The sequence below is a fragment of the Calypte anna genome, chromosome 3 (assembly GCF_003957555.1).
Source record: "Calypte anna isolate BGI_N300 chromosome 3, bCalAnn1_v1.p, whole genome shotgun sequence".
NCBI classification, from domain to species: domain Eukaryota; kingdom Metazoa; phylum Chordata; class Aves; order Apodiformes; family Trochilidae; genus Calypte; species Calypte anna.
The window spans coordinates 44,167,275-44,194,843 of NC_044246.1; positions in this window are offsets into that span (position 1 = coordinate 44,167,275).

Genomic DNA, 27,569 nt, shown 5'->3' on the forward strand with positions numbered 1-27,569 from the left:
TAACATTATTGTAGCATCTAAAATTGTACAGGAAATCTGCCAAAATTACTTTTTTCCCCAAACATTTATGTTAAATTGACAATACTACTAAAGGAAACAAGAATGCCAAAACTATTTGCCTTGATAGTATCTTGTGCAAATGTCTCTTCAAGTCACTACATTTCCAGTAAAAACACGATTTTAGTAGTTTCACTTCCTTCTGGAAAACTCTGACATGTAGCTTTATGGTCAGCTCTACATTTAAGTAAGAAAACCATTAATCATCCATTATTTGTGCTTCCCTGTACCCAGTTACAAGACTGGCTCTGGAAGCATTTCAACGTGTGCTAATGCACAACTACATGAATAATCTCATCCCTCCATGGCAGGCCCTTTAGCAAAGGCTTAAAGGAAAATATGGTTTAGTTCTAAATGAAGGAGTTGATTTTTTTTTTCACTTAACAATTTACAGTATCCAAACCTACAGCACTTTAAAACAAGCCAGCAAAACCAAATGAAAACCACCAAACAACCCCCCCCCCCAAAAAAAAAAACCCTAACCAACCAAACAAAAAGAACAAGCCACACAAGCCACAAAACCCTGTGAGATTGAAAAGAGTAAAATGCAAAACCTCCCAATTTCCAATTATTAGTAAAAAAATTGAGAGGGATGTTATCTCCTCAGAGACCAACAGAAAACTTGTACATGCTTTGCCACAGGTCAGCTCAGCTCTCACAACATTTCAGCCACAATAATCTTTCCCATCTTAATGGTTCCCATAATATCTCAGGAAAAAGAAGCCTGACAGTTTGCTATAATCAGCAGACAGTCAAGTTGAGCTATTTTTATCCACTTCCCTGATCTCAAGGCATGTTTTTACCGTGAAGAACCACTGTATTTTCACAGCTATGGCATTATATCAGATTAATATGAATCTCTTCCCAAGCATTTGGATCACACAGCTCCATCAGAGCAGCTAAAACCCCACCGGGTAGGTTTTATTTTTGTTGTTGTTTTGCTTGTATAAACAACATTTTGCCTTTCCTGAGGGATTTTTTTTTCTTCAACCTGAGTAAAAGGCTTATTGCCCTCTATAGAAAAATAAATGAATGAGACAAAGAACTCCCTCAACACAGAATGAGCAAATCATTTCTAATAATATCAAAATAGGATGTTCAAGCTTACTTGCTGGCACATGTGGAGAATACGCTCACATTTGTCTGATTTCAAAGACAGACTATCCAACAAAAGACCATCAGTTCACATCAGGATCTCAGGGACCACAACACTCAGAAGGATTCTTTCAATATCTTTGACAATTACCTGATTAATTTATTTGAGCATCTAGCCACAGCTCTTACATAGGAGCAGCAAAATCAGGCACATAGCAGAAGATAGGCCAGAAGGCCCAGGCTGCATCTAAGTCTCATGGAAGCATACAGGAATGTTTCTATAAATTTCGGTATTTCAGATCTGTCCTGGGAAGTGTTGGTCCAACAGATACTTATGACATATATTGAGTCTGTTTATACAGAATCAGAGAGGGCAGAATGTAAACAGTATAAGAACTGGGGTATTTTGCCATAATGTGATGTTTGCTGTCATGTCTTTGAGTGAGCCATAAAGCTTTATTACTCTAGCATTTTTTTTTTCCACCAGATTGGAAGAATGTAGTGAAGAGATAATAAACCCCGGATTTTGCAATGTCTGCATTTTCCCAAATGTGCTTAAAAATTTACATATCGTTAGAAGCAGCAGAGCAAATCTAAGATGTATGTATTCACACAGTACTTGGAAACAAGGGATTATTTTTTTTTTTACGATTTTTTTAGAGACATTAACTATCTGCTACATCAGTATTTTAGAAAGACTCTTCCATTCTATTTAGGCTCTTGCACTCTGTTGCTATGGCCCTTCCCTAAATATATGACATTGTTTGTCCTGTGTATCTAAAATTCCATCTTCTGTCCTCCTCTCACTTTTTATGGGGACAATTGTATGCCTGATGAACTACTCCATCACACTACACTATTGCAATTTTATTTAAATTTTAATTCCATGTTAAAAAATTTAAGATTAAAAAAGAATACAAGAAAAAAAAAAAGAGCTTTGCATTTGCATCAGAATTAATTCTGCTATGGACTTTGATTTCTCCATTCTTGAGGTAGATTGTGCCAGTTCAAAGGTAATGATCCTCATATCAAGGTATCTAGTTACACACATTGCCACTTGAAAAAAAAAAGAAAAAGGTAACAGAGTCTGATTAAGCAATAACTACTGCAGAACAGGTATTTTGCTTTATTATGCCTGCTTCATTTCAACCACTGGCCTGCATTGCTTTTCTGTTTCTGAATGTCTGTATAAAAATCCTGAGCTTTGGAACTAGGTCCAGGACAGTGCATGATAAAGATTATGCATTTTTGGCTTTGTTGATTCACTAATGAAACAGCACAGATGAACTTGAACTCCAATACTCCTCATGCTCAGAGAGAAAATTCAGATTCAGCATCCAGCATTAGAATTATCACATGGTTCGAAATAAAACTTAAAGGTGTTCAAAATATGAAAACAACAAATAGAAACAGAGAAATACATCTAAGATGTCAGTATCCTGGCTCTTCCCTCCATCTATCTTGCTGGTCAGTTCTTTCTTAGGACTTTTACTTTCCAATTGGTCAGATACAGGAATATTTGATGGCCAGACTGGGAAGAAGAGGAACATAGCTGCCTGGCCCCCTTGGCCTTATCCATGGCTGGCAAACACACATCAGGTCTCTGGAAAGAGTAAGTGGAGCTGCATAAAGCATTCTATCTGGAGATGATGAATGACGCAGAAAAAGTCAGTAGCTACAATAACATGATCTAAAAAATAAATAATAATTAAAAAATAATATGACCAAAAAGAAGTCTCTGGCCACCATTGTATCAAATGGAAGCATAGGACCTCCTGATAAAGACATGTTGTGAAGTTGCAGTAGAATACTGCAAGATGCTGTAGAAGGATATGAGGATACACTCTTTTGTGAAGATATCATTGTAAACCTTACCACCCTTTTGAAGTGTTTCTTTCAAAAAAAAAAAAAAAAACCTACAAAAAGCAAATTCCATAATTTCCCTTATAGAACTAGTAAAATATAGTTGGTTTTTTCAACAAATAAGAATAAAATTTTGATGAAACAAAAAAAATGAAGGTTTTTCTCAACAAAATATATTTTTCCAAGAAAATTAAGATATGAAAAATATATTCATGCACTAGTATTTTATAAACTCTCCTGTGACTGAAAATGAACTAAAGAAAGGAGAGGTGCTTATAAAACAGATTCCTGGTTATCTACTAAGAGGTTTTAAACCTAAAAAGAGTCTATATACTGCACACTAATCCCAAGGTATAGATACACTTTCTGTGACCTCGAGCAAAGTGTTGTTGAAAACCTAACCTCCTCCAACTGCAAAATGTGAAAATGAACAGGCATGAATTTGAGATGCTTTGATACTTGTTACTTTTTCATGTTTGACTTTATGACAGTGAGACTCAAAGGCAGTATTAGAAATAAAGAGATAGCCGGAATCATATAAGCAGAGTAAATTCAGTTCCCATTACCCCTTCACTGATCAAAAGCATTTTCCCATGTGACTCTTCTAGCAACAACTGGATGTATTATTTGTTCTATTTTATTACACTTTTGTGTCATTTTTATGGTTATATTTAAAGCACCTTGAGACATATGCAAAGCGATCTATAAATCAATTGGTAGTAGCAGTTGTGGCAATAACATTATTATTTTGACAGAGCTGTGATTAATATGTAAATAAATTAAAAGATTAATCTTTAAATGCTGGTGATGATGTTTTCATGCTGATTCTTGCTTAATGAAAAATTCTTCTAGAGAAGCAGTTAAAATTTTCTGTCTAAAGAAGCTGAATATTTGAGAGCACATGAGACAGAATTTCCTGGAACCACAGTAAACTGCATTTGTCTGAAAAATATGTAGCATGACTGTTACAGAGAAAAAAGTCATTTTGATGAAACAGAGACCCTTGAAAGCATCCACAGAGAAGCAGTGAGCAGTTATTCAAAATAGTGTTCACTGTTTTGTTTACACTGCCATCATTTTCCCCACATGTTTCAAACACATTCCAGATTTCCCAAAGTGCTAAAATATTTCTCTTCTGCTAAGCACTTGATGTTCTCTGAATGCTGGGCAATTTACAGTGTGATTGATGATGAACATAAGTTGTTTTACTTGTCTTGGAATACCCTATCTTAAAGAATTGTTTTCATCTCCTCTTCCGTACCCCTTTTTTTCTCCTCCCAATGAACATTTAACATATTTTCTTAACATCTGTTGTACATACATAAAAAGAAATAACCATTATGAGATAGTAGATAACTCAGTCTTTCCATGCAACACTATATTTCAATTCTAGTATTGCTAAGAATAATATTTGAGCCACAGAATTTTTCTGTATGGTTCTGTAAAGACCTTTCAATATCAGACTTGAAACCAATAAAATGCTACCTGTGGCTTGCTCTCCTCCACAGATTTCCACAGGAAAAAAAAAACCAAGCACAACAGAGTGATGATTCACTGAGCCAAGACTAAATTCTCATTCTCCACTTCAAGTTAATAGAAAAAATTCTCTCATAGAAAGCACCAGATACAGCAATGTCTGATCCTTCGATGTAGACAAAGATAGTAATTTACTGAAAGATCCGTTGATGTCACAAGTATGTGTGACGTCACTGGGACCTTTTTAGTGAATGTGGCTTTGTATTCTATCTATTAAGCTATCTAGTTAGAAAAAATACCCAGAAGTACAAATCAGGTTGAACAAATCTGTGTGAACTTCCAACACTGTGATTAATAAAAATGCAAAGATTATAAAACAGCTCAATTTTTATGAAATAAGAAAAATGAAAAACAAAGCTCTAGCAGTTTTTACAGCTGGGGCAGATCCTTCTTTGAGTACTATAGAATAATCTGGGGTGACACAGGACTTAACTATAGAATATTATTTCATTAGTTCTAACAAAAAAACAAACAAACAAACAAAGGTTTCAAAAAGATTTGCAATTCTACAAAATCATCAGGTGCACTACTACTATGAGTAAATCCTGAAAAACTCAGTTCTGAAAAAAAGCTGGTGAAGTGAAGAAAGGAGTTGAGTCAGTAAAAGCAAATTACTGCTTCAAACATTTCTCACTTAAAGATCACATATTTTGATACTTTGAATATTTTGATATCTTGAAACTGCTGCTAATTTCAACAGAATTTAAGGAAAACTTCACAGGGGGAAACCAAGTAGGCTAGGCTTTTCAATCTTGAGATTTTAGGAAGAAAGTTACAATAACAAAAGCACTTCTAAAAAATGGACAAAATTAACCAAATCAAGAAATAGTGAAATTTACTATTTTTCTATGAAAATATGTTTTAAAATAACTTCCCATGAAAGAAGCTTAAAAATAAAGTATTCTTTATTTTCTAGTAGGAAAAAACCCTAGAAAATAAGGAGGACGCCACATTACCTCTTCTGCAAACGTCAAAAAAAATCTTGAAGACAAAATAAGAAAAAATAGTTTCTTATAAAAAGAAGACAGTTTTCACTTTAATTTCTCCTCCATTTGTCAAAAAACATATTCATTTTGAACATTTTACTAAAAAAGGTTGCTCTTTCATTCAGCCAGCACTCAAGTAGAATGACTACACTTCAGTAAATAAACTGAAATAAGAATAAAGGCAAACTGAAGGTTCACATCCACCTCTCTTGACCTTGGTAAATACTGTACTCACTTAGCAGAGCAGAAATGGATGAGACTTACTGTGCTTAGGGAATGAAGTGGTCTGTTTATTCATCAAACAGCTACACTAGGGCAGCCAGTCTTGGGCTATTAACATGCACTTGAACATTTGTTTCAAAATTCAAAACTTAGATAAGATTCAAAATGTGTATTTTGAAAACTGTGCAGAAAGGGATTTTTGACAGTTCTTAAATTTTCAATGGTTTTTTAAGGCCCTATCAGTTAAATAGATGCTCTGTATGTTGTTCCACACCTGCACAAGTGCCATTCCAGGAATCAAGGGATGCATTCAAAATATTCACAATCTACTTTCTTCCACCAAGTAGTCTACCATTCATTCTAAAGAGCTACAAAAACTTCAAGATGAGTGCTGCTTAAAATCAGAAGGAATCTTCCACAAGAAGCAGGCAAGCTTATATGCTTAGGTTCCTCAGTGCCAAACTGAGTTGGACACACTGAAATTGCTCCAGGCCATGCAGGACCTGGCTGAACCTCTGGGCAGGCATGGGGAAAGGAGCATTAGGTTGAGTATTGTGTTTTGGCTGTTTAGGGTTTTTTTAGTTATACTCAAGTTATACTCATACTGCTTTCTTTGCAAATGTTTTCCAGTGATACTGGCTGCTTCCCAGACTTCAATGAGGATGTCTCTGAAGTCAGCTGCAGCCTCTGAAGTGTGCTGCAAGTATCCTGTTGCAGAACTTTAAATGCCTACTAACTGAATGCAGTTGCCTTATTTGTAAAAGGTGGTGCCAAAAGTATTATTACATTTCAGACTATTATCCCTGGATAATGGTGGAAAATTCTGTTTTAAATCCATCCAACACAGCAGTTAGACATAGGAATGTCCGGGTTTTTGGGTTTTGTTTTTTAATTCTGACAGTTACATTCCTTTAATTTCACCTTTTAGAACCATGTATCAAAAGTCACATGATTATTATCCACATATACAAAAATTCAGATTATCTTTTCATACATATTGATAATAATGGTTGCCAGAGTAACTAAAAACATAGCCAATAGCATGTGTGTTCTGAATGCTAAAAAATGAGCACTGTCTGATGGGTATTTTGGTCTATTACTACTGTCATTGACAAGAGGCACCAAGAAGTGATGGAAATAATTTTCCAGTTTTAAATCTTTCAGTAATTTCCAGATTATAAAAATACAAAAATGGAATAGATAGGATAAGAAAAATGTCATCTCAGGGAGGCAAAACATCATAAAGAAGTGACTTTTTCTGCAAAAAAGAATAGGAATCAGCCAGACAGCTGTGTGGAACAATTCAATGTCAATGCATACTGCACATCAACCTGGAAGGGGTGTCAGTCTGTTCACCACAGTTTGGGAATATGCTCTTTTTCACAGAAATGTCTTTTTCTTTTAGATATTCACCTTTCTTGGCTTTCCATGTGAAGCTTGTTAACTGAGCCATCTTTTCTCCAAAGTTTGTTTGTTTCCTAAGTGCTTAGTCCATGGAAGGCAAAAGAGGCAATCAGAGCATAATAAGCTCACTCAGAATGCTATTAATAACACTGAGAACTGTTACTACTGGTCCAAAATAATTTAGACTTTCTTCCATTTGAACCCACAAGATAATAAGAGGAGGCTCCAAGAGAGGTGTGGATCACCCACAAGAGGTCTGAAGAGCAACATGTATTTTTACTGGAAGTCTGCTAAGTCGCCAAAACTTTTGGAATCTCATTACACCAGTTTGGCAAAGTGATATCTCTCTCTGCTTTATGGAAAACATCTTAGACAGCATAATGAAAAAAGCACTTTATTTTCATGGGTTTAGTCTTGTCTTTCTGCTGGCCTGCAATCTGTCGAAAAAGTGAAGATTAGGAAATGCAATGGAGCTTGAGATTTCATTTGATAAAAATATGAGAAGAAAATTAAAAAAAAAAAAAATAAAAATCAAAAGTCTGGGATGGGATTTTCCCCTCTAGCAATGTATTTATATCCCCTAAATAAGAATTTAATCCAAAATCAACCGAAATCAGTGGGGAGACTTATTCTTGACTTCAGTGAGTATTGGATCAGACCCTAAAAGCACAGCTTCCAAAAGTATGAGAAGTATTTTGGGACATATTGTACTAGAAATTATCATGAAGAATGGGAAAGAATAACCCAGTCATATTTAGGGTCGTGCATTGGTGACCAGAACAGATAAAACAGCTCTTCTATAGCAGATACAGGCCACAGATGATGGAACAAAATTTGGCACCTGTTCAAATGCCTAGACACTTGAAGTTCTCATTTTGGTGTAGCTTTCTGTCTCTTGGACTTTTGGCACGACAAAGGTCAGAAATGTCTTCATGTCACTAGAAGATTAATTTCACCAGAACTGTGAATATTCACACACTAGAGATACTACTCAGTGAATTTGACCTTACCTAAATACCCACCACAAGCTTGTGTGCTAGGGTGAAGGACACAGTGTGATTATACACACCACAATCTGTTCTGATAATATATTCCTGTCCCACTTCTGCAATGTGACTAATGCACAGAAAATAAATGGCAAAGATGTGAGGCAACAGAAATTGGTTTTCATTGTAAAATTAAAATTAAAATACAGTAAATTAAATAGATTATTTTTCCTGAGCTCCCACAATTAAGAATACCAAATATAGATCATTTTTTTCCCAAGTCTTCTTATATGGAATATCTACAGGAAATAAGTAAACATTCAAATTATCAGGAGTCTGTGAAGGTAGCAAAGAAAAAAATAGGTTTTCACATATAGGTTTAGGCAGTAACTAAAGGAAACAAGTTCAGAAGTTTGTCTGGTATTCTTCAGAAAGGAAAGTTCTTCAGAGATTGATACAAACCTATCTGTAAGTTTCAGGAGTTGAATTTCATATGAAGTAAGAAGCATCTCAAGGGCATTGTCCATACTAAGCATGGGTGTTTCTTTCCTGCTAATCACCACCTTTTATTCAACTCATCAGCACAAGTTAACACGACCTTTAGAAAACTTGCCAGAAACCTGTTAAACTGGCAAGCATTCAGAGTTGAAATGTTATCTATTTGGCAGTTGAAATATCCACTACTCAAAAGTTCAGGACGCTTTAGAACACTGAACTTAAATAAAAACATGGACAAATCTAAGACGAGAAAGTGAGCTGGGGATTAACTCCCCCATGTCAGGCTGAGGAGTTCATCTGCTATATCCCAGCAGCTGAAAGTTGATCAGGATAAGTTTGTGCCTCAGTGTATTTGTCTCTAAGAGTTCTCTTGCTATGAAAGATGACTTCTGGCTGGTGTGAGGAGGTCCATAGTTAAAACTCCTCTCATTTTGAGTAACAAGGATATGAGCAAATGAGTGGGTAAAGGATAGAGAAAAAATAAGTTTGCTGTGCCAGCAGACTTGCAAGTCAGTTTGTGGATCTCATGCACCAAGAATCTGTGATTTATTTAAGCAGTAAAAAGTGGTTTAGATACATATTACAATCAGTCAGATAATCACTAGCTGAGGTGAGAGCCTGTGCCTCTACCAGTTGTGACAGACTAAACCATCCTAGAATCACTTCAGAGATGAAAAGAATACACATCTTAAAATGCTTTCACACTTGTCTTACATTACTAAACACAGAATGTGGTTGCACAAATACCTGCTTTGAATATTTCTAGAGAACACATTTTCATCAGTGATCTTCAGAAGGATGGAACATGTGTCCAATGAAGAAAGGCTGAGAGAGTTGGGACAGTTCAGGCTGAACTTCCAAGACCTATTCTCCAGTGAACACAGCAAATTAAGCATGAAACAGAAGTTTTTATAGACATCCATCACAGAGCTTCAGTAATTAATGTTCCTTTACTCAATGTCGTAAGCACCAAAACCTTGCAGAAGATAATGGATTCAAAAGGTCCAGTGTTCAGTCTTTTCCCCTTTTCAAGGCAGGACATACCTCTCCTCTCAATTTCCAGTGAGTGCTCAGAACCCTTCTCCTGCTGCACTGTCTTTAGGTGATCTTACAAACTGACAACCAAAGTAGAAAAGAAAAAGCAATGAAGTGCACAGAGAAGGGCATAAGGCTCAGCTGAGATGCATGTCAGCAGGATCAATGGCTGCCCACTGGCTCAGCTAGCACTGAAAACATCTGCATGTTGTGAACTAAGAACTGCTGTCTTTGGACATGATTACATCACCTGCCCACTGAAGAAAAACCTCTACCTCTGCACATCCTTTGAGTGAGTAAAAAATATTCTGTATTAAACTCCAGGATTTAAAGAATATACTAAAAAAAGAAAAAAAGCCAAAACAAAACCCCCCACAAATTTCCACTTCATGTTCCTTTAGGAAATACTAATATTTTTCCAAGCCATTTTTCTCTTTTTAAATGCAATATTGTCAGCAAATGAATAATGTCTCTATTGCAGCAATCACGTATTATAAACCAGACAAATCCTGATTAGGAAACACAGGGTGGGGTGTACTCAACAGTAAAATGAAAGTCTTATTTTCCATACAAAACTCTTAATTTTGTTTTTTTTAATGGAAAACTATTTGGAGAGATGTATTCACCTGTGTACAACTGTAGAATGCTTCTGAAAAGACAGTGATATAACAGGAACTGAACAAGAAGAATGGAAGTCTCATAATTTTTTGTGCAAATATGTGCAAATCTTGAATGAAATTCTTATGGCATTTTCAATATATTGATTTCCAAAATCTGCTTCTAGCTATGCTTTAATGTAGCTATGCTACATTAAAATAGCTATTTTAAGAAACAGTCAGATTTATAAAATTAATACTTCTTCACTATTATTTTTAGATTTTACATTTTGGACAGAAATTGTAGGCAGTGAAGGGCTAGAAGAATGGAAGAAACAGCCTTTTCAGAGGTGTTTCTTTTTTACAGCATTGCTGTGGTTGTTGCAACACTGCACTTCTCTGATTAAATTCAGAATGTTAAATGACAGATTTTAACTGGAGACAAGATTGAAATAATTATCAATCATTAATCATTAACACTTTGATACAACCCATTTGCTTTAAGCACATGTATTATGCCTTATGCATCAGGCTTCAGGAGTCCAAAATTCAAATGGTTTATGTAGAAAATATGAAGAGCTGTGCTTTACAGCTAAATTAAATACAGATTACAAGCTTTATTATGATCAAAAAAACGAGATTATATTTCTTAATAAGCACACAGGGCTCTGCAACCAAATTCCCTTGGAGATATATTCTCTTTTACGGTGTGTACTAAAGTCTCCTGAAATTCAAAAGACTTTCTTTTACTATAGCAAATCCTGGTACTTTTTCACATTACTGAGCAGTCTTCCAAAACAGAAGGCTTTACAGTGATCTTATTAATCTGATATAATTTGTAGGTTTGTTGTTTTGTAAAATTCTGTCAGCCTAACTAGTGTTACAAATCCTGGCTAAGAGAGTATTGTGTTACTGGAATATATTGCTAGAATATAGCTATAAGCAAGGGAGACTAGAAAGTCTATTGTCTTTGTGGCTGGATCACAAGGCATGACATCTTTTTGTATGGATTGTCTCAGTGACTTTCACACCAAAGGGACCTTTGGATCTTCAGATTTTTTTTAGGGTGAGTTGAAAAATAAGTGAAACGTTTTCCAAGGTAACACAGAAATACAGGATTTTTTTCAAATAACATTACAAATTGTAATTTTGAAAATTATTGTAACATTACAAATTCAGAAACTGTCTTTCCTAGCAATCAAAATAGAGGTTCTGAAACATTAAAAAAAAATATGGAAAAAATAGGCAAGATCTACAGAAAGTAATTTTGACAGGACAGTTACCAATATTTTGCAGAAATAACTAGACTGTTGGTGGGTAAAACATTTTACCTATCACGGGATAGAATAGACATTCTTTCTTGCAGCAGCAGTTAACAACCATCTCATCAACACTGACAGCCAATATTGACTATCATCAGAAAGAAAATCACTGGGATACTGATACCAGCACTAGAAAGCAAAGTACGTGGCAGGCAACTGCTCAAATAAAAATGTTTAACACACAAGTAAACCAGAATATCATAGGAAGATACTGAATGACAGCCAGTCATTCTGCATTTCAGCTTCTACGACTTCAAATCTTGGATTTCAGTTTACTGTACTTATAGCCTAACTCAACAAATCCACAGTTATTTTCCAGTCAGTGGAAAAAGAAGTTAGGCATGGTTTCCAATGGGAGGTCACAGCATTGTAAACATCACCCTCAACAATAATGACAACAAAATAATCGAAGTAATATGCTATTCAGCATTATATAATACTTCTATCATTTTTTTTCTCCTATCCACAAATCTCGATGCATTCCATGAAAAAAGGGGTAAATATCTCTGTGGCCACAACAACAGAGGCTGAATTGGGCACTCAGCAGTTGGGTTTCTATTTTCTACACTGGGGAGCATGAATGTTCCCTTGCCCTCCTTCCAGACATCCCCCAGCCCCTTCCACAAAGGAGAGACTGGAAAAACAAACCAAATTTGGTTGGCTGATAAAGAACACAAATGAATTCATGTCTAAATACAAAATGGCAATCATGCCTGAAAAGTTTAAGTAGCATGCAAGGCAAATATTGCCGAGTTCATGGGAAATGGGAAATGCAAAAGGTAGCCAGATGCTTCAAAGAACCTGAAGAACAAGTGTCCCAAGACACCAAGACAGATGGCTCAGAAATCTTAAAGCAATGAGAAGTTAAGAGGCCACTTCTAGCTTTCCAGACAAATGCTTTGAAATCACTCTCTGGTCCTTCCAAAACTCTAAATAGCATCAAAAGCCAAATTAAAGAAGCAGACCAGGTACAATTACTGTATCTTTAGAATATCTTGGGATTATATATCCTTCTGAGATTCTTCCATATAAAAAACAATTTAAAAAAAAATCATTCAGAAAAAATGATTTTCAGAAATCACAGGTAATTTTAGAAATGCTAAAGTTTTGTTTAGCAGACTTTTCCTCTAAAGAACAAATCATGAAGGAAGTAGCATGCAAATTGAAAAGAAAAGCTGATGCTGTTGAACAGGGAAAGCTACCCTAAGGAAAGGCATGTAGGGGGAAAAAAACAAGGACAGTAAATACTCAGATCTTATGACATGGAGGTGACCAGAATTGCCCCTAGGAATGGGAGCTGTGCAAACTCTAAACTCAGAGCTAGCCTGAATTCTGCTAACCTTTACTTTCTAATATATTAAGGTTCTCTTAAAAAACCAAAACAAATAAAAAAAGCCCAACAAAAAACAAAAAAGTATTCATATGGAACCTGGAATTCTAGTTTGCTTCAACTTTGCAAGGTATTTTGATATCTGAGAGTCTTTGGAGAAAAATTAATAACCAAGAAGACTATCAGAGTTTTCAGAGACATACACAAACACTCAGACAGACAAAAAAGCAACAAGAGAACAGTTATGATGAAAGCTGCTCCTCAGAATGAAAAAAACCAGAAATTCAGGATAACTAAGGGTCACTTGAAAACAGTGAGGGGAATTTCTCTTTACTCCACTAATTTTGTACTACAACTTGTGGTTCATAAGTTCTATTTATTTAAGTTGGATTTTCATTCTAAGCCACAGATAAATTGACTTAAAATAGAATTGAGTTGATAGGGAGGCAAGAAAGTGTGAATATGAAAGATGGGCACAAAGACAGAAAAATTCAGTGAAAAAACAAAGTGGTGGGGAGGTAAGTGGACATATAAGAATGTCACATTCTTAACCTGCCTTCAGTGGATACTTTCCTAGTCCCATCCCAGTACAGATTCATGAAAACAATATTTTTGTTTTGAAGTTGGATCACTTTTAAGAGCAAGAGAGAGAGAATTAATCTGACCGTGTGTTTGAATTATGGGAAAAACAAGATCTCTGAACTCAAGCTCTTTTTTGCTGTTCTGATAAACATTTTAAGCCATGCTGCAGGCAATAAAGATCCATAGGGTTTGCCCATCCCTTGTATGGGTCCCAGGATATATTTAGGAGTCAGCTGATCTCAGTGGCTACATCATGTCTGTGAAGTGAGACGGGCCCAGAATCTTTGACTCCTGATGTGCCCTGACTGCAATCCCCCTGGACAAGCTCATGGATTCAGCTGTGTTCCAGATATATCAACTGCTTCTTTGCAGGGATCTTAACACCTGCAATCATCTCTTTTGGATCCAGGTTGTCTCCCCTTGTCCATCGTACTTATTGAACATATGTATGAATGGGAACAGACTTTGTGAATGCTTGGATATCCAAGTGGATGGATGACTGATCAGTTATCTTGCTACTCAGACTGCTATACTCATACAAGCTCTAGCATTGATCTATATCTCTACTAACTGCCTGAAGAGTTATTAGGAACACAACAGCCAGCTGTTTAAATGTGATGAAATGTGGTTTAAAAAAAGTAGAACCCAATCCAAAAGGAGAATTTACCAGACAACCATTATTCTCACAGTCTCAGGGTGAGAATGAGACCTTTTTCAAGGTCTTATCATAAGCAAAATATATGTGCAAACATTAGGGACACAGGAGACTCCTCAAAAGGCTCATACTGTGCAGCCATCTGCCAGTACACAGATGCCAAAGAGAGCATTGAGTTCCACTGCCAAGAGGTGCTAAATACTGTAGCCTGACACCTAAGTATTTTTTCTATGCATTGATAAAGCCTTCAAAAACCTGACCTGGCAATTATTGTTAAAATAAACCAGTCAGAAACTGGGAGTGCTCTGAGGTCTCACAGATCAGCCACGATGAGATTCTAGGATCAATTTATTAAGATGCAAATGCTCATCCTTGTTACCCTTGGCTAATCAAATAAAAAACATCTCATGGGTGAAGGAGCCATTAATAAGCAGGAACTACACACATTTATACATGTTAAAGATGTGCCACATTACAATGAACACTTTCACATGACACAAAAGAACTTTGTGTTTTCCACCTCAGTTTAATGGAACTTGCATGTGTTCAACAAAACTCTGATTCTCCTTCCCTTTCCAATTCTTCCATTTGATCCTGATGCCTCCACCTGAGAAGTGCACATTTGTCTCATTTGGTGCTGAAAATTAAGTAACACCTGTTGCCAGACATGAATGTCCAGAGAAAGCTTTAGTTTGAGGAGGGTGAAAGAATATTTTATTTGAAGAGTTTCTGTTCACACAAAATGCTTCAGCTGCTGTTGAGATAGATTCCTTGTGCCCAGCTCTCTCTTTTTTTTTTTTTTTTTTTAAATGAATATTTGGCTTTATCTGAATTATTCACTGTATTTTCAGACTGCTTACTCAGGTTCAAAGAAAGAGTCTCTGTTTAAGGCTATTTGTGCATTCCTCTTTGGGACAAAGGAGTTGGTGTGCTTATTACATGCTTCAGTGGAAGAAGATTTTGTGCAATTACTTCGCACATATGGTAACAAAGATTTTTTCACAAAGGCAGAGAAGAAAGATTTGCATGTTTATTTTCCAATACTTCACTCAAAATACCAGCTAGAAATATCAGGGGACATAATCTTATGAGTGAGAAGTTTGCTATGCAGAATTTACAAGACATGTCTTCATGTCATAGTCTTCTAGAGGGAAAAAAAAAAAAAAAAAAAGGCACTGTTGTACAACGCAACTTCAGCTATTTATGATTGTTAGAGTAATTGCTACCTGAGATAATAACATTGGCAAATATGCCTAAATTGGAGTTGATTAGCAATCTTTGCTACCTGGATTTCCTATAAACTTAATGCTGCAATGCTTCTTGGAGCTGACATAAAACAACACAGTCCTCAGAGATTTGCTAATGAGTGGCATTGCAAGACTGTTGCACAATCAAGTGTAGGTGACAGTGTGAGACCTGGTGTCATTGTAAGTGAGAAGTGTAGGTTTCACACTATTAACCTAGTTAGATGTCTTATTTAAAGACCATGAATAACTACATGGACATGTCTTTTTTTTACATGCTTGGAGAATTACACTGTGATCAGATGTTATTTGTCTTTAAAGGCCAATGCTAGCATCAATAGATTTCCCTATATTAACCTACTATATCATCTTATAGACAACAAGCTCTAAAATTATTGTCATAACAGAAAAGGAAATCTTTTGTCTGGAGTATTTGCAAACTAAAAACTCTGATATTCTGGCTGTCTTGTCTCCTTGAAGCTAGACCTCTATACATTATAACTTATGTAAAAAAATACATAAAAACTTGGCTGGATATTAATGAAATGAAAGTTAAAATTGAAATAGACTCTTAATATTTTCACTCCTGTTTATGTAGAACAATGTAAGGAACTGAAAATTAATTGCTAAAAGTTTTGATGGGCTTAAATTTACATTTTTAAGTGAAAAAGAAAGCTGGTAGAAAATTATTCACAGCTCTAGTCAGGATGCCTTTTCCCCCCCACTAATATCTGGCTGTCATGCAACACCTGGGAAAAAGAGGATGGATCTCTTAATCAGCAAGCCCAGAGACCAGCAAGGAGTTTTGCATGACTTCCTCCTAGGGTGTTTGGTTTAAGGCATGCCAAAAGTTGAATCACTGTAATTAGGGATGGAAAGGCCTACTATGTCATGTAGACCCCATGTAAGGGCAGAGCTATTCCCAGCAGTGTAGTTTCTAGGACTTCCAGGGAACATTTGAATTATCCCAGCTTGGAGTCTACTGTGTAGGAGAAGCTTGTGTGAAGATCACACAGAGCAAGCTGTGAAATCTCAGCAGGTTTGTGAACTGTGAGCTGTGAAACCTAAACAGTAAGAGAAGTGGATCAATGGTGTTGTGTCTCAGATAAAGGGTGGTATCAATTACTGATGGGGACACTCAATGGATAGAGTTCATGGAGGTGAAGTAGAAGACTACACAGAGTTTCTTTCCTGTAGCCTTCAAAAAAGGGAGCAGAAACACAGATATGTGCTCTGGAAAGACAGGTAAAACTCATGGGATCCTTACTACATATTTTCAAGAACCTCAGAAACAGATACTGAGCAAGAGTTTTTTCAGGTTGAAATTTGTTTAAGTTCTACCATGATAAATTCTGTCTCATAGTATACACAATATTTTAGGAGTGTAGTGAGGACAGAACTCTGTTACATCACTGAACATTGTTTTCTGTACTAAAATCTCCAATACAACAAAAAAAGATTTTACAAGTTTTCTGAGGTCAGAGAAGAAAATTCCTGCTTCCACTGAGGCATGTTATTCCAGCAGCTTAAATGGTGGAGAAAACATTCAATAAATGGAAGATAAAATTCATGTTTTACTTTTTACTCCACAAATTCTGCCAGTGGAGAAATAGAAAAGGGATGAATGATAAAACAGGAAACACAGGCCACATATCCTCCTACACAGAACCAGATCAGTGGCACAGAGTATGCTAACATGGGGCTACAGCATATACAAAGCTGCTTTAAAGCTGTTCAGCATCTTGAGTGATGAAGAGAGGTGAGACTATTGGCATGGCTGCTATACTCAGGATTTCTCCCAAGATTGTAGTCTTTTCCTAATCCTTATTGTGTCTATAAACTGACTTGCTGCAGAGCTTAAAAGGGAAGAAGCTATAAGTGATTGTCCTTGACTGTATAATTAATGAAGAGGAATGTTCATCTGAGGCTCATCATCCTGGAGAAAAACAGTCCCAGAGGAAACTCTCATTGTAAAATAAGTTGATGACTTGCTGCCCCCAAAACACAGTAACTTTGAGTGCATCAAATTTGCACACAGTGGGCATGGTGGTAGTAAAAGGAAAATGCATCCACAATTTCAATACCCTCTCTTCTCTATATAAAATAGAGAGACCACTGAATTTGAAGACAGCAAATGGGGGTTAAAAAGAAAAAAACAAAAAACAAAAAACAACCAAAAAAACCCCACAGAGAGAGATAAGAGAAAACTTCCTCAGAGGAAGCAGAAGACCAACTTTTCCTCACATTACACCATTCACAAGCAAAAATCAGTAAGGTTAGATTTTAGTTTTGGGTGTAAACAGTTGTTGCAAAAGCTCTATAAAAATGGTCTTGCAAAACATGATGACTAAGAATCACATTGCTGAAGTACCATTTCTTTCATTTTACAATGACAGAATTACTCTTTCCCTGTAAAAACAATTCATATCAGCTTTTGAGCCCTTTCAGCTCAAAAAGGAACCCCCAAATACTTTCTCTCTTCTTTCCTGCCCAATCACCCTGCTCACACCTACACTCATAAGGTGATGCATAAAAAATAAGCAAATCCAGAGGTAGAAACTAGGACAGCTTTGCAGAAACATACACTCAAAAATCACCTGAGCAAAAAAAAAGTAGTAATGAAGGTCTCAAGTCCAGCATCTTGTTTAATATCAAGACACATTTAACATTGCTCAGAGCTGATACCTTTTCCAGTAACAGAGGGTCCTAAATGGATTTCCTATAAGTAGTGGGAAAGTGCTTTTAGCTTCCATGTTAAAGTAAAGCTTTGATCATGTCTACACTCATTTTGGTTTTTCTCTTCACTTCAAATCCTTGTCATCATGCTGACCACATAATCCTCTGGCTTGTTTTTTCATGTAAACACAAAGCAAACACTAGCAAAAGATCTATATGCATGGTTCTATAGTTACAGCAGAAGACTCAGATGATTCAGTTTATGACATAAAGCCTGAGATATCCTAGGCAATCCCAGAATAGTATGATTTTATATTAAAAGAAAACCAGTAGAACACATTCACTTTACTCCAGATTGCTGTGCAAGCAGACATGACACACTGCTACCCCTCACATCTGGACCCTGCATCTGGAAAACCAAGTCTGGAAGAATTAAAACCTCTCTATTCATCTCTTTGTGTAGGCCTTTACTCCAAAATTACACTGAACCCTTAACAGAATATTCCCTACAGAAATTAATCATATTGCTGTCCATCTTCTCCTTTTTCTTTTATTTAAAGACTTTATGTAGAGGGTGGAAACCACATATATGGTTTTGTCTCAGCCATATAAATAGTATAATAAAACAGCAACTATTTTTCAGTGTTCCTGGCTGTGTAAGTTCAAGGAGGGGTGTTATGTAGGCTTCATTAGTTTTGAGGGAAAGAGTTGTGTTGGGAGATGGGTGGGTATTTTCATGGTTAAGATAAATGTACAACAAATCTTTCAGGAGTGTTTACAGCAAAGTGATATGAACACCCTTTTCTTCCTGGAAGAGTTTTTGTTAAGTCTCATTGCAATTAAGGCTTCATTTCTAAAGAGAAACAAGAGGTTTATATTAAGGAAGGAAGTACTATAGAGGAATAAGTTGTTCCTCACCTCAGAAATGTTTCATGCACCCCAGCCACCCATTGCTGCTGCTTTCTCCCACTATTTACTTGGATTCCTGTAGCTCTGGGGGCACAAGACACAGGCATTTAGTCCATGCAAAGCCTACACAGAAAGCAAGAATCCTCTCTTGTCACAGGATCAGACACAATAGCAAGATGCTTGTGCATCAGTGAGGGAGTATGAAAGTGAACCCATGCACTTATGAACAACCTCTGCTACACTGGCTTATTGCCAGAAAAAATAACCCATCAAAACCCAGTTAAGTCAAACAGCCCATGCTTAGTAAGTCTACTCTAAGAGTTTTCTGTTCAAAGCAGCTGATATTTTCAGCAGGTGAGACTGAAGCTTGCCAGCTCATAGCATCAAACCTAAAGCCTTAAATGTGGATGCCCACACTGTACATTGCTAACATGGAAAAAGGGATGTAGAGCCCAGAACTGGAACACTCAGAATACAAAGCTTCAATTGAGAGCATCAACAGCTATGCCTGTACTACCAAGTGAAATGGTCCTGTTCTCCAGCCCTGAAGCCAAAAGAATGCACAGCAGAGCTCATATCCACATAGGCTGGACATCTTTTCACTTCCCAAAATGATGTCGTCACTCATGCTATGCACTGGGACCAGGAGCAGGATGCTCCCAATTCCTAAAACATGCCCAAAAGTCGCTTGGGTGACTGATACTTGCTGCACATCAAAACTTCCACGTATTCTGCTCAGCTGCCTAACAGTTAAATAATACAAGCAACCAACATGAGCCTGCTGTCTCATGTCCCAGCCTTTTTCATTTTATTAGGATAATATGTACCCCATCCTTTCTGACATCATTAATCAAAACAAAGCGTTTATTTTCAGCTTAAATGAATGGTCTTGTTTTAGAGGTCATTACAGCAAGCTTGAAGCCAGCAAGATTCCTTCCAATAACTCAAGCAAGCTTCACACCCAACTCACAGTACCGGTTCCTGTGTACTGGCTGATACCCTAACTCATAGCATGCTCGGTACCCTAAAGAGAATCCCAGATCACTAATACATCCTGACTTCCTAGGTATGTAAGCACACTCAGAAAGCCTAATTCTAAGTCTTGCCTGAGGTGCCTGGAGGAGGAGGGCTGACTGAAAACAATGAATATCATCTCATTTTAACCATCAAAACCACAGAAATGTCTACAGTGTAGATCAGTCATAAAGGATAGACAAGAAAGATAAGACTACAGGAAATCATACACCTAAAAACACAGAGAAGCATGCATCTACACACACTTTATCAGTGCTGATTGCCTGTAAAAGTAAGCAATAAGCAAACAAACAGCACAGCTATTCTAAGATTTCTTTACTCGTTTTCAGACAAAGGTGCACAAGCCAAGCCTTGACTCGTTTGGGGATAGGGTGTTTCATTGTGGTTTAGAGATGCATCCAAAATGTTTTATTACTCAGAAACTTTGGTTCTGAGTATTTTTATAAGGAGTCTGAGAATGAAATATGATTCATATTTACATCTGTTAACATGTTGGGACCAAAAAAAAAAAATGATGAGCAAACTAAAAAAAAAACAAACCTTCAATTTCCCAAAAGACTTTCTAGGTTTGGGCTGCAAATATTTATGTTAGTAGAAACACTGTAAAAGAGGTAAAAGGCAAAAGACAGTGGCACAGTCAGCAATTATAGGAGTTGCCCATCTGGCCTTCTGGTAATGTTGATTTGGAAAGCACATAAGAAGTGTTGCAAATTAGTTATGTCTATTCAGGATTTTGATAAAAAACTGTTTAGTCCCATGATGTAATTTGCTCTGACTAGCCAGAGCACTTCCCTTTAGAAAGAATACATTGTAGCATTTTTGTCTGTGTCAGTGTACATATCCTTATAAATAGGATGCTATGTGTAATCTTTCCACATAAATCTGGGACAGCTGAAGTATAATGGAAGGAAAATGTCGTCTATGGCAAAGAATTTTTTCCCCCAGATTAACCTCCATAAATGTCTTAAGAACAGAAAGAGCATCTAATGAAAGGACCTTTATGCAGATGCACATCATGACATTCCATTCATAAAATCAGAAAGGCAACATGGTATAGCTGCAAGACTTGGGGTGGGTGGAATTTCAAAGTATGGTAAAAGCTCAGAGACATCTTGGCTGACATCAGAACAATCTGAATCACCCAGGCTGCACACATCAGGGTTTTCTAGTCTAATTCTGGAAGCTTAAACTTTTTACAAAGTTGTGATGTCTCATATCAAGATGCATTCTCCATAAAAATACTACTTAAAACAATTGCCTAGATTACAAGCACCGATGAACAGGAAGTGATAGACACTACACATGTAAACAAGCATCAAGTCACTGCAAACACAAGGAACCACACATGGAAGAAAAAAAAAATATTTCTTACAGATGTTACTGTATTTCTTACATATATTACTCTATTTCTTACAGTAGTGAGAGTGAAGAGATTTATCTACAGGACCAGGCAGACTATGTCAGAGCCAAGAATTCAAATCAGAAAACTTAAAAACTAATGCCTTTTTCCCAGGGCCTGCCACCCCCAGTCAAGTGCCAGTTCCAGAACTAAAGCTGAAGAATGTTTATGAAACATCTTACCCCAGAATCCAAGGATGAGCAGCTACCTCCTAATGAACAAATTTTCAGTGAATATTTTGTCCACATTGGGTTAGCTAAAGTTTCAGTCTACCTACAAGCAGAAAGGAAGGTGGTAGAGACAAAAGGAAAGTGATTTTCTCAAGTTATCATACAGGGTGACACCTTTCCCCAGTGAACCACACCACTTCAAAGGAAAAATAAAAAAGAGGAAGCTCATCAGATACAGAAATTAAGGGGCTATCTGAGCAGCCCCCGCTGCAGAGCTAACAGTGCTCACGTACACTGCAGACCGGATGCTACAGAGAAAAAGTGCTGACCAGACACAGCTAAGGGAACATTCAAGAGGAGAAACAAAATGCCTCCCACTCCTTTTGCAAACATTTTCAGGGGTGTAGCTAAGCAAATGGAGGGATACCAAAGCCCAAGTACCTGAAAGAAGCTGCGCTCTTCCCAAGTTGTTAAAGGATGCTCAAGGGGCACTGTGAGAAGGCTTTGAGAGCTCCTGAGATGGAAACCACATGCTAATACACCCCCTCTGGAAAGAACCCAACACGCAAGCCAGCGGGCAGACCACCAACTAGCTACATGCGTACAAGTGCGCACTGGATGTGTTTGACTTTTTTGAGAAGGAAAAAGGAGGGGGTAGAAACATTCCCATCCTCTGGAAAGAGGCCCAACACACGACGTGTAGGTTTGCTGCAGAAAAAGGATCCCACTACAGAGTCTGTGTCAGAGAAGATGCCTGACTAGACAGTGGCTTGCTCCTCGCTTTTTCTTCTGCTGTTTACCTTGTCTGATAAGGAGGCAAACTCAGCATGGGCTGGTGTGAATTGGAAAATGGCTAATGGACAGCATTTTGTATGCTATCTTGCTTAAACTTATCACTGTAGTTATTTGTAAGGTAAAGAAATGTCTTACTAACGCTGTTGCTCTCCTGTATCAGGAACTGATCAGTACAAACTAAAGGATGCAGGAAGAACACTGCTGCTGCCAGAGATTCACCTATCACATACACAGCAGAATGAGGCTTGATGTCATCTCTTTATGTTGCCCTTGTTCTTAATTTTTCTTGGATGCTCTTGCCTTGAAATACAATAAGATTCTTCCTTTTGATGATAACTTCCCCCTCCACTCAATTACTTTCTCCCTTTTCATTCTTACAGTCACTCTCTCATATCAAGAAGCAATCTATATGTCTCAATACCTTGACACACAGCACCGTTCTCAGGGTACCATTTCCAGGAGAGGTGACAGGTATTAGTAGGATTGCCTGACTCTTTGAATCATAAAATGCTCCTCAGCTTGATTTTAAACTTGTTGCTTTGTGAAATACAGCATAACTGTTCAAAGAAGACAAGGCTGTTGTCATTGAAGCACCCATTAGAACACTCAAAAATTTGGCCTCTGGTTGTGGTTCTAAAACTTGTTTGACGGGTATGTTACAGACTTTCACAAAACCTGGGATTACCCTTCGATCTCACTACTGAGGTGCTTTGAAAATTTGACCTTTCCCCCATGCTATGCCTTTCCAGATGCAAGAAAAATTACTTCAGAAGAAAACCTCCCACAAATAAATTAAAAAGCACTAGAGAGAAATTCAGTATGGGAGGGCTAATGCACCTCTTGGGTAGTTCTGCAGACAATTTTTTTACCCATTAAAATCCTGCAATCACATCTCAGAAGACTGAGATTTCAACCACCAAAAAATACTGTGCTTTTTCTTTTTAGGCCAACAAAGCAACACAGGGTAAATATTTTGTTGTTGTTCAAAAAAGGTATATCCAACTGTCAAATTCTGCCAACGTTTACATTATGACACTAATCTACAAAATATTATAGGCAGTAGGAAAATGGAGACAAATCTTTACTTCTGCAGAATACAAGTAAACATAAATATTCTTATAAATACAGCCTCCCTAAACATAAATCCCAGGTAAATTTGCATATCTCTTTGACAGCTTTTTATATTGCAGAATTATTTCTGCAGTGCCATAAAGCTTCAACAATATAAAACATTTGTTTAGACTGATTTACCAAACCTAAAAATTTAGCTGTACTTCTGTAAGAGTCTGGTCATTCTTACACAGGGTCACTCACCATTGTAATTTACATCTATGTGTAAACATCATGATTAAGTTTTATTTTAACCATAGAATAATTGAATTGTTTATAAAACAATTTTCTTTTTTAGAATCATGGTTAGTATACTTAGGCTTTTTATTATTTTACTATACTCAAGTTAGATTCTTTTAATTTTTTTTTTCAGTTAGCAAGACATTCTGTATCTAAACCTGCAGCATAATAATTTTAATCTTGCACACTCAACCCAGATTTTAAACAAATGTAAATTTGCATTTTTCCATCCTATGCAAATACCATTACATCAGCCATCACGCCACTGGTGACAGCCTGACTTTCAGTACAACTACCTGGAATATCTAAACTGCACATGTCTTTTAATGTTTTGTTGCCTCAGGACCCCAGGTTACTGGGCAAGCAACTGAGACCCAGGTGAGCATGTGTAAGGCAGATGATAAATGGCCCTGCCAATATACCTACCTACAACTTCCATTGCTTTCACGTGCTGAAATTCCTTAAGTGGATGGAGAGCAAGCAGGGAGTGAGATTTGGAATACAGATTAATTTCTATTAAAGACTGGATTGAGATTGCCTCTATCACTATCAGTTCTCCATGATGAAAAGTGATTTAACTAAATCACTGTACAATAATGGAGCTTTGTAGTTTTATTGTAGAAAAATTGAACAAAAAACATGAAAAGCAGACTCTATTCTGCTTAACACCAAGGTGAAAGTGAACCAATTTTAAACTACACATTTCTGAAAAAACAATTTTCTTATTTCGTTTGTAAAATGTCAGTTAAATATTCGTTTTGAAATCAGACAATTATCACCACAATAAGTAGTAATAACCATCAGGATGACTTAGTAATTGCCCAGCAATTTGAAATATTTTATGTAACTACTGTAGAAGTCATAGTGTAACTTAAAGATACATAAATATGTAGAATTTACAATGTAACAGCGATGAACTATTTAAATCCTTACAACCTTGGAAATGAAACAAACGTGAAATCTCACCCCTCTCCCCGAATTACAAAAAAAAAAAAAAAAAAAAAAAAGAAAAGGCAGCAAGCATTAGGGGTATGTGGATGAGTGGCTGAAGGATCAGTACTTAGCTTTTGTTATTATGGATCAGCTCAAACCTGAGGTTAACTATCAGGTCTAATAGATCTTGTGGTCTCACTTCAGAGAAGAGAGGTATCTCAAAGCAGGAGCGGATGTGATGCCGTAATCAGGGCTGCTGATTGAGCAGCAGGCATTAATGAGAAATAGCAGTTTCTTTGTTTGAAACAGATAAAAAGAGCTAAACTGTTAGCTAAGAGATGCATTCTCTCTCATTTTTGTTGGTCAGTCTGTAGAACGTAATAATTCTGGCTTGAAAGTATCTCCCCCTCTTTCATCCACACTGTCTTTAACAAGCATTGAGATTTTATTTGGGCTTTTTGGTTGGTTATTTGGTGGGGTTTTTTGATTTAATTTTTTTTTTTTTTAAATAAAAAGCACATCTGACATTTATAGAATTCAACATTTAAACTGGGGAGTGACAAAGGATAAGTGAGAGAAAGTAAGTGTAGGCTACACTTCCCTTGTTTTGTAAAAAGTTTATTCCTTTTAGCTTGTCACACAGCTACAAAGAAGATGCAGAGCTTGTGGAACTCCAGTCTCATGGATTCCATTCTCCATTTCCCTTCCCTGTCTACCAACTAAAAATTTGCTTATACTGTCATACACAATTCATGATTCTCACAGTTAGAAGTGACATTTCTCCCAACTGCAAGTTACCCCATAATTAAATTAATAAATCAGTTCAGTTAAAAATTTCCCAGAAACATTAAAAGAACTTACTTGTTCTTAAAAAAAAATAAATAAAAGTTTCACCTTTTGAAGAGCAAATTTTGCTTTTATTCTCAATGTTTTAATGTTACTGCAAAGGCATTTCCATGACACATTTACAACTAGAAAGAAAAAGTACTGGATTAAGGCTCATGTGGTCTTATTATAAAAGCACCAACATCTTTCCAAGTCTGCCACTGTATGCTAAAGAACTAGCCTAAAAAACACTAATGCAGAAAGTGCTTTTCTTCAATCTGCTAAGTCTATATTTTCTTCTCATGACTCAGCTGAGATCTATTAACACAAAAGTAATAAACAACCACTGAATTTCATTCCAATCCTCTTCTACAGCTTTTTTGTGTACATGGAAGACCCACCAATACTGTGCATGAATTTTATTCTTTCAACAAGCAAAGGAGTAGTATTTACTGTTATAGCCTTGTCAGCCCAGCAATACAAGAAACTTCTGAAGAGAAGACTTGAGAATGTCTCGAGGTTTAGAAAGCACCAGATATCAAAAACTTATTTATTAATTTATTCATTTTTACAGAAGTCCATGAGAAGAGCTCTGACTGCCAGCCATAGTGTAATTCACTTTGATAACACAGAGACTATAAGTCTTAACTAACAGCTTAACATGTGAGGCATTTGATGTGTCTGGGAACCTGCTGTACAAAAGAAATTAGCTGTAAAAAAAGAAGCAAAATGGCTATTCCCATGGGAAGATTCTGCAAGTCTGGTAATAGATCATTTGTTCATTTGGAAGACACTTGTTCCTCTAGTAAAACAGTAACTAATATTTTTGTTTTCTACTGCTCAGACAGGAAATATGGTGCTAAGGGCCAACAGACAGAGCAAATCACTGTGCTAATTACACGGTCAGTAAACATTTGCTCTCCTATGTTTCCTAAAGGTCTGAATAATTCCTGGTTAGAATTGAGCAGTGGAACCGGTCACCTCCTTCCTCTCTGACATAAATGCTGAGATGTATCAAATTTTAGAGGATGGATATCCAGGTTAAGCACCTGTATTTTAACATAAAAGCACCTGGAATAGGTTAAGAGCTACCACATTTCGATGGGAAATGAGAAGGGTTTTGAGGCATCAGAGGAGCAAGGTTCTGAAACTTTCCCTCAATAGATAGCAAGAATCCAAATCAAAGCAGCCTGATAACCTTTCAAAGGGGGCTATAAGCAGGTTGCTTGCTGGGAATTTTTTTTTTCCTTTGTTAGATTACAAATCCCTTCTGCTCCTGCATTCAACTATATATAGTCTCAACTGCAGAAACATTCAAGATTAATCATCTGATTACACAAAATTATATGGAAAAGCTTCTACTCAAAAAAAAAAACAAAAAAAACAAAGGGTGAACAAAAGTGTTTTCTTTTAGAGTGGCAAAGAGCTATTGCTTTCTATGAAGTTTGGGGGTTAACCTGGGCAAACTATGAAATTGACTACCCCAATATTTTTTTATTGGGCCACATCTTCATATCTGCTGACTTTCTGCCAGTCAAAGATCTAGTAGAGGACCTGGCCACAAACTGAACAATCTCCTAGGTATCTGAGCTTCTCAGTTTGGGCTTGTGAATCAAGTAGAGGGATCCATCTACAAATTACTAGTAAATTATCTTCTTTTTTTCCTCTCCATGAAAGAACAGTATCTCCCATCCACACAGTTCTCAGATTCCTGATTGTTACGGGATTAAGATGGGCAAGTCATGGGATGCAGTTGTGTCAACATCAAAGGAAAAAATAAACATTCAAGTGTTTTTAAAATGCTTCAGAGGGAAATCCTGTTTCTCATGTGCCCTGAGAGTAGCTTCACCCTCATAAATTTTAAGTAACACAGCTCCCTAACAATATTCTGAACAGTGCAATTGCAGACAAAATGCTTGACTTTCACCCACTGCTTCTCAGTGCTCTTAACACATGCCACCAATCATTTCCATTTTGATGTACAGTTGCTTATAATTCTGAGAGTTTTTTGTTGTTTAATTTAAGGAAAAAACTGAAAACTCAAAAGTTGAGCAGGGTTAAATCCC